This window comes from Rhipicephalus microplus, chromosome 8 (assembly GCF_043290135.1).
Source record: "Rhipicephalus microplus isolate Deutch F79 chromosome 8, USDA_Rmic, whole genome shotgun sequence".
NCBI lineage: Eukaryota > Metazoa > Arthropoda > Arachnida > Ixodida > Ixodidae > Rhipicephalus > Rhipicephalus microplus.
Window position 1 is genome coordinate 105,901,917 of NC_134707.1, and position 9,295 is coordinate 105,911,211.

Below are 9,295 nucleotides of genomic sequence, written 5' to 3' on the forward strand. Positions count from 1 at the left end.
GCACCGAGGAAGTTCGCCTGATCTTCCAGGCTGTCACTCTGTTTGTGTGTATAAGTGGAACTGAGTGTACTTCTCTACCTGCTACCCTACCAACCATGTTCCAGACTTTAGCGTCTTGTGTATACAAATTGATCCCTGATAAACACTTGTGCCAGCTTTATCCCTGGCCTGCCGACGTATTCTCCTGCCTTGGGACTATTTTCTTAAAGCTGTCAAGATTTTCGGCTGTCGGTGAGTTTCGAAGCAACATCCATGCCTTATTCTGCTCTTTTCACGCGTCAGGACACTCAATTTTCCAACTTGCAACGTATCGCTTGCCGGGCAGACCAGATGTTTGCGGTATGCACTTGGCTGCTGCGTCAGAAAGGAAAGCTGTGAAGTACCGCACAGATTCATCTATGCTTAAGCCACATATGTCATCATCATTATCATCATCAACACCATCATCATCATCATAATCATAATCAGCCTGACTACGTTCACTGCAGGACAGAGGCCTCTCCCATGTTCCGCCAGTTAACCCGGTCCTGTGCTTGCTGCTGCCAATTTATACCCGCAAACTTCTTAATCTCATCTGCCCACCTAACCTTCTGTCTCCTCCTAACCCGCTTCCCTTCTCCAGGAATCCAGTTAGTTACCCTTAATGACTAGCGGTTATCCTATCTACGCGCTACATGCCCGGCCCATGTCCATTTCCTCTTCTTTATTTTAACTATGATATATTTAACCCCTATTTGTCCCCTAATCCATTCTGCTCTCTTCTTGTCTCTCAAGGTTACACCTACCATTTTTCTTTGCATTGCTCGCTGCGTCGTCCTCAATTTAGGCTGAACCCTTTTTGCGAGTCTCCAGGTTTCTGCTCCGTAGCTAAGTACCGGCAAGATACAGCTGTTATATACCTTCCTCTTGAGGGATAGTGGCAACCTACCTGTCATAATTTGAGAGTGCTTGCTGAATGTGCTCCACCCCATTATTATTCTTCTACTTACTTCGATCTCGTGGTTCGGCCCTGCGGTTATTACCTGCCCTAAGTAGACATAGTCTTTTACAACTTTAAGTGCACTATTACCTATATCGAAGCGCTGCTCGTTTCCGAGGTTGTTGTACATTACTTTCGTTTTCTGCAGATTAATTTTAAGACCCACCTTTCTGCTCTCCTTGTCTAACTCCGTAATCATGAGTTGCAATTCGTCCCCTGAGTTACTCAGCAATGCAATGTCATCGGCGAAGCGCAGGTTACTAAGGTACTCTCCATTAACCCTTATCCCTAACTGTTCCCATCTAGGCTTCTGAAAAACTCCTGTAAGCACGCGGTGAATAGCATTGGGGAGATCGTGTCCCCCTGCCTTACACCCTTCTTGATTGGTATGCTGTTCCTTTTTTTATGAAGCACTATGGTAGCAGTTGATCCCCTGTAGATTTTTTCCACAATGTTTATATGTACTTCATCTACGCCCTGATTCCGCAGTGTCTGCATGACAGCTGATATTTCTACTGAATCAAACGCCTTCTCGTAATCTATGAAGGCTATGTATATAGGTTGGTTGTATTCTGAGCATTTCTCTATTACCTGATTGATAGTATGAATGTGGTCGATTGTTCAGTAGACTGCTCGAAATCATGCTTGTTCCTTTGGTTGATTGAATTCTAATGTTTTCTTTACTCTGTTAGCAATTACCTTTGTAAATAGCTTGTATACTACAGAGAGCAAGCTGATCGGCCTGTAATTCTTCAAGTCCTTGTCATCTCTTTTCTTATGTATTACGATGATGTTAGCGTTCTTCCAAGACTCTGGTACTCTTCCCGTCAGGAGACACCTCGTAAACAGGGTGGCTAGTTTTATAGTAGTAGTAGTAGTAGTAGTAATTTATTTTATTTCTTGAAAGGCAAGAAAAAGGATACAGAAGCAAAAGGCGTTTCATACGCCTGACAAAGGCCTCTGCACCTGTAGTTCGTCACAGATGCACTTTTTTTTTTTTCCTCTCTTTTTTTTTCCCTTTTTTTTTGTAGATACAAACAAGCAACAAAAACTAACATGTCATGTACCACATGAGCGTTAACAAAAGAAATACAGGAACATAAAACGAACATAAAATGGATGCATCGAACATAAAACAACAGGAACAACAGGAACATAAAATGGATGCATCGTATACCATAATGAACTACTTACTTTCTTAACATTAACATTCTACCTACTCTTTTTACACAATATAGATTAGTGATGATACAGTCTGTCCTCCATCTTTCAGCAGATCTGATGTTACCTGTTCCTCACCAGCAGCTTTGCCTATTTGCGTGCTCTCCAAAGCTTTTCTGACTTCTTCTATCATTACTGGTGGGGTGTAATCTGGGTCACAGCTAGTTCTTATAGTATTAAGGTCGTGGTTGTCTCGGCTACTGCACATATCTCTGTAAAACTCCTCCGCTATTTTAACTATCCTATCCATATTGGTAGTTATTTTGCCTTCTTTGTCCTTTAGTGCATACATCCGATCGTTGCCTATCCCAAGTTTCCTCTTCACTGCTTTGACGCTTCCTCCGTTTTTCAGAGCGTGTTCAATTCTCTCCTTGTTATACCTTCTTAGATCGCATACCTTACACCTATCAATCAACTTCGAAAGCTTTGCCAGCTCTATTTTGTCTGTTGTACTTGTGACTTTCTTGATTTGACGCTTCTTAAATAGATTCTTCGTTTCCTGGGAAAGCTTGTCAGTGTCCTGTCTAACTACCCTACCTCCAACTTCCACAGCACACTTCATAATGATACTCATCAGATTATTATTGTATCTACGCTAAGGTTGGTTTCCTCACTAAGAACCGAGTACCTGAATTCCTGAGCGACACTCTGAATTCCTGAACTTTCCCTCTCAGTGCTAGCTCATTGATTGGCTTCTTGCGTATCAGTTTCTGTCGTTCCTTCTTCAAGTTTACGCGAATACGAGACCGTACCATTCTATGGTCACTGCATTGTACCTTGCCAACCACTTCCACATCTTGCACGATTCCTGGGTGTGCACTCATTATAAAGTCTATTTCGTTCTTATTTTCGCCATTAGGGCTCCTCCATGTCCTCTTGCGGTTTTCTCGTTTTCGGTAGAAGGTAAACAAAATCCGTAAATTATTGCGTTCTGCGAATTCTACTAGTAGCTCTCCTCTGGCGTTTCTAGTACCAATTCCATAATCTCCTACTGCCTGGTCTCCAGCCTGCTTCTTCCCTACCTTTGAATTAAAGCCGCCCATCACTATAGTATACTGTGTTTTTACCTTACTCATTACCAACTCCACGCCTTCATAGAAGCTTTCAACTGAAGCGTCATCATGGCTAGATGTAGGCGCGCAAGCCTGTACTACCTTCATCTTGTATCTTTTATTCAGTTTACTTACGATACCTACCACCTTTTCTTTATAGCTATAGTATTCCTCTATGTTGCCAGCTATGTTTCTGTGAATTAGGAACCCCACTCCCAGTTCTCTTCTGTCTGCCAAGCCCCGATAGCAAAAGACGTGCCCATTCTGTAGCACCGTATAGGCCTCACCTGTCCTCCTAACCTCACTGAGCCCTATTATATCTCATTTAACACCCTCTAGCTCCTCGAATAGTACAGCTAGACTTCCCTCACTAGATAAGGTTCTAGCGTTAAACGTGTCCAAGTGCAGATTTCAATGGCGGCCTGTCCGGATCCAGAGATTCTTAGCACCCTCTGCTGCGTTGCAGATCTGACCGCCACCATGTCAGCTGCTTCGCAGCTGCTGGGGACTGAGGGCCCTGAGTTATTTGACGTATGCATGTGGGAGGTAGTGCCAGATACTGCACCAAGGTGGCCAATCTTTCTCTGGTGAGTTAGTGCCTTCCCGGCGGTGGCTAGCGGTGCGGCCACACCCCAAACCTCTTAATGCAATATATATATATATATATATATATATATATATATATATATATATATATATATATATATATATATATATATATATATATATATATATATATATATATATATATATATATGTTCATTTATATATATATATATATATTCATTTATATATGATGTCAAGGTTATTTCTTATCATACAAAGGAAGAAGCCGAGGCTAAAGGCTGGGGTGCCTGACACTGACAAAGGCATCGGCTCCATTGTAGAGTCCGGCGACAGTTAACATAACTATATAACTAAATACATGACTCAATAAATAGATAAATCAGCTACAATTGCAAGTACAACAAAATAAATTGTTCTTAAGCATATAGCAGTGAAAAGACAAGAGTCGAGTAACGATTTCTTTGTTCTCTCTCTCTCTCTCTCTCTCTCAATATATATATATATATATATATATATATATATATATATATATATATATATATATATATATATATATATATATATATATATATATATATATATATATATATATATATATATATATATATATATATATATTACACACACGTCGAGGAGCAACACTTACTGGCGGCCACGGCGTCGTCCTCATCCGACACCTCGCCGTTGAGGTTGGCCGAGCGAAGCATGCGCGGCTGCTCTCCATGGCCATGGCCTCCATCCCCATGCGGTCTTTCTGCTGCTACAGCTGCGAACAGCGTGTCTTGGCCACATATGACAGTACAACTTAAATTAGTAATGGTATGGAACTGTTCCCAGTCGGCTTTGTATATAAGCCATTTGGGAGCTCGTGGAGGACATTCGTGTTTTGTTTGGGCACTCGAAACGACAGGAAAATGGTGAGTTCCGTGTGGAATATTTAGAACTTTCCATTGAAGTAATGGTACAAGCGAAGGAGATGCTATGCTGAGGTCTATGGTAGAGTAAGTTTTCTTGGCAAGATTAATATATGTTGCCTCTTTCCTATTCAACAGACAGGCAGCGGAACAGAAAAGTAACTGTTCAATGAGACGACCTTGTGCGTCGCAGCGAGAATCACCCCATAGACTGCTATGAGCATTCAGGTCCCCAAGGACCAGATAAGGTCCAGGTAGTTGATCTATCAAGGACTGGAATTCTCGTTTTTCAAGACTGTGGTTGTGGGGGGGGGGGGTATTTTCAGAGAGCAGATGGTGACGAGTTTGTTGAAAAGAACTGCTCGAACAGCCACTGCCTCTAGAGTTGTTTGTAGTGGTAAATGTGTGCATGCTACTTTTTGATGAACAATAACGGCTACACAAGAGCTTGCAGCGACCGCGGGTGTGGCCGTGGGGACGAGTGGCATGGCAGTCTTGGCTGTTCCCACCGTGGGTGGGGGCATCGGTGACCGCCTGGGCACACTGTGCCTGGCATGGGCTGCTGCCGCAGGCCGTTGTAGTCCTGCCCCCTGTTGCACTACATTGGCCAACGATGGTTTATTTGTGAAAAATCCAGATACTTCTTGTCGGGCTTCTTGAAAAGTTATGTTTTGTGTGTCTTTAAATGTAACTATTTCTTTTTCTTTTTCCTATGTTGCACAGATTCGGGAGTATGCGGGGTGGGCACCATCGCAGTTTGCGCAGTGGGCCCCATCCTCCACCTTACACTCGTCTGCGGCGTGTCTTGTGGTGGCACACTTGGCACATGTGAGTGTGCCGCGGCAACTCTGAGAGCCGTCACCAAAACGCTGGCATTTAACGAAACGTCGTAAGTTGGGGATATAGGGTTGCACGTTTAACTTCAAGTATCCTGTTTCGAGATTTTCAGGCAGGGTACTGGTGCAAAATGTCACAATTATATGTGTCGTTGGAACTTCTGTCTTATCACGCCTGATTTTTTTTCTTTGTACTTCGTGTCCGCTGCTGGTCCTTCCAGCCCTCGAGGAGCTCACCTTCAGTCAAACCAAGCAAGTCTTGATCGGACACCACGCCTCAGGAAATGTTGAGTGAAGGGTGTTGTGTAATTGAGATGGGAATGTTACCAAACGATTCTTGTTTCTAGAGGTTTGGATACTGAATCTGACTATTTACTTCAAGTAGGAGATCCCCACTAACCATTCTTGTAGCCTGGTAACCTGGGCCAAGTGCAGTGGTGAGGTATTTGGAGACAACAAAAGGCGAGTTGGTTCTGGCGTTCTTTTCAGCAGTTTCTCAGTGAATTACATGGTAGCGGGGAAGTGTTTCTTTGGGTTTTCTGAAATAATTGCAAACGTCTTCGGTGCACCCTCTCTTCGAGAGAGGACGATCGTGCAGCGAAGGGAGAGAAGTAAAAGCCATAAAATATAAGTAAGTTCGGCAGCCATGCCAGCCGCCCACCATGGAGCCCAACACGTGGACGTGACAGATTCTAAAATTATATCAGGCTTGACAACGTCAGCTGCACACTCGCTATATTCAAATATATTTTGCCCAAGACAGAGCACATACACAAGGTTAACCCTTGCCGCCAGAAAAAATTGGAAGTAAACAAAAAGGAGAAGTAGACCGTACAGATAAAACAGTGAAACAGTGTGAGTGACAGTAAAGATAAAACAGTGAAGTCGAAGTTGTGGGGAAGAGAGATAGGAAGAGGCGACTGCCAATTTCCCCTGGTGGGTCCGCCCACAGGTGCCGTCTGCGTGAAGCCGGGGCCAAAGGGGTGTTTTGCCTCTGCCGGGGGGCCTTAAAGGTCCGATCACCCGGCATCGGCTCAACCCCCAGGATCCCCTTTTCCCCGGACACGGCAAAGCCACGCACGGCTAGGCGTGGGAGGCAGTTGAAACCAGCCCGCTAGCTCGAGTCCATGGTGTCGCTACACACCAAACGCCTGCGTAAGCAGACGCCCCTTCGGGGTTGGTGCTCACGACGAGCTCACTATTTGGCTGTTAATGCAACGTTGTCTTTCCAATCTGCCTTGGCAGTCTTCCTTTTTTCTCGCGCGCCATGTAGGAGGAATAAAATTGAGTACTTGGGAAGATGTGAAAGGTCAGCAGAAAATAAATGTTTTAATTTCTTGCCACGCCGTGTAAATGCGCAAACTCGCTATCGCTACCTATTATGACGTCTTGTTTTTTTATTTGTTTTGCTGTCATCCTCGCGATACGCAGATGACGATGATGGCAGCGAGGCACCGACTACTTCACGCATTGGCTTCCATTGAATATAGAGCACAAATTCATACATACCTTTTTGGGGCCCCCACCTAAATACAGGCACCGAATATCGCTTAGGAACAAATGTCCTTAGAACACCTGTTCGGCGATTTTGAGTGTATACTTGGTACGCTACTATGGGAGCATAAAGCCGTCGCTTGGGCCTATTAAAAACGACGCACCCAGAAAACACCGTGAATGTGTTTACAAAAAGTGGGTAACAATTTAGAGTACTAGATACTCTACTATTAGAGAGCCTGTAGCCGTCCCGAGGGCCTGACATCTGTTTACAGAAAAAATTGTTTGCACAGTGTATAAAAAATAAAGGTTTCATAACATTTCAGTAATAAGGGCACACACTTTGGCAAATCTATGTATCACAACAAACATCACAACGTTGCAATGAAGACATCATTGCACTAATATGCATTACAATGTTGGCATACATGTGCACAATAACTCAATGCGATATCATGATACAAAGTTACAACAATACAATAGATGCAATGAAACACAATTGGTTACAAACGATATCGTTACGACTCAACAGGCGCTGCTTAGCACCAGGTAGATCTAAAAATGTGTTGTACGCTTTCGTGTTCAACCTTGACGAAAGGGCACGACATATGCTGCAGAAACTCGTGCTTGCCGAAAAAGAAGAGCTCCCGAGAGAGGAACGCGAGGATCTCTCGTCTCATTCGCCTCAGTATCGTCCACAAAGGACGCCGGCAGCGATTTGCAACTATAACTTCGCATCGGTTTCTTCAAAGGCTGAACAGCCCCGCAACTATTGAAACAGCCAAGAAACGCCCGTGCGGAAATGGGTCATTGGACACGAATGTTCGCACACCCTGTCCCCAAAAACCAGGATAGATCACTCGTCAGAAAGGGTGGGAGGCCATGTCACACGTCTATTAGTTTCAACCATGACGCAGTTGGGGCGAGTGGAAGTGCGACCCACCTGCTATCGCTGCAACCAATCTCTAATGAGGAGCAAGCTCCAGCAAATCCGCCAGACAAAGTCCCTTAGATGTCCTGGCAACACTCCTGCAGGTATTGGTTTCCAAGGGCGGCTCATTAGAGGTTGACAATGCTGGGGCACTGAGGGTCTTAGAAGGGCGGCCATTGTGTCCACCACTTTATGTTTGGCCACCTCTATTTCTGGGCGCGTAGCCTCCAAACGTCGGTGGAATGCAAGAAGGACTCGATACAATGGCAACACTCCTGCAGGTATTGGTTTCCAAGGGCGGCTCATTAGAGGTTGACGATGCTGTGGCACTAAGGGCCTTAGAAGGGCGGCCATTGTGTCCACCACTTTAGGTTTGGCCACCTCTATTTCTGGGCGCATAGCCTCCAAACGTCGGTGGAATGCAAGAAGGACTCGATACAAAGATGGTATTTTAGTTGATTGGGAACCATGGTTAATGACGCTAGCCGGCGTAAAGACACTTAGTGATGGCCTCAAAGAATAGCGAGCCAGTGTCGGAGTGGGCGTACCGTCCTTACATAGTATTTGCAGTGAAGTGCGGCGGCACAAGGTAGAGGTCGCGAAGGAAACGTCCGCGAATGCAAAACCGCCTTGATCACATGGTTGAGCCAACGCCGGAGAAGATAACCAACAGAGACAGTAACGTAGCCGCCACTGTTCTTGACGCACGCTTGGCGCTGACATCCATTACCGCCATACATGCACACGCTAATGATTCCGTTTGCACTCGCAATACGGAGTCCAGCAACGACGCCTACCAGTATATCGGAGCTGAAAGAACCATGCACCACACCAGGCAGAATTCTTTATTTAGAATGTAGAGCATCTTAAACCATTTGTGGTATTACTTCACGTTTGCAATTATGAATGATAATTCCTGGATATTTTTCGGGAAAGTGTTATGAAATTCTTCGAAAGCGTTGGTTGGTCAGAGCACACTATAACCTAGAAATAACTTTTCAGCAACATTTTTGTCGGGTAGAAGTGGCTGATAAAAATGAATTCATTCGCATGGCAAAAAAGTTTAAAGGGCCACTAAACAGGCTCTGACTTTATTTGACACCCCCAAAGCAAGCTCGTGCATGTTTCGCACGCCTGACCTGCCTCCTTCGTCGCGCAGTGACGTCAACTCGGCAATCGGTGACATTGACTTACTTACTGTTTATTGAGACTAGGATTAAACCAGTAGACGAGCTGTGTGCTGCATAACGTCACCAACCACCGAGTTGACGTCACTGCACGTAGAAAAAGGTTGGTCTCGA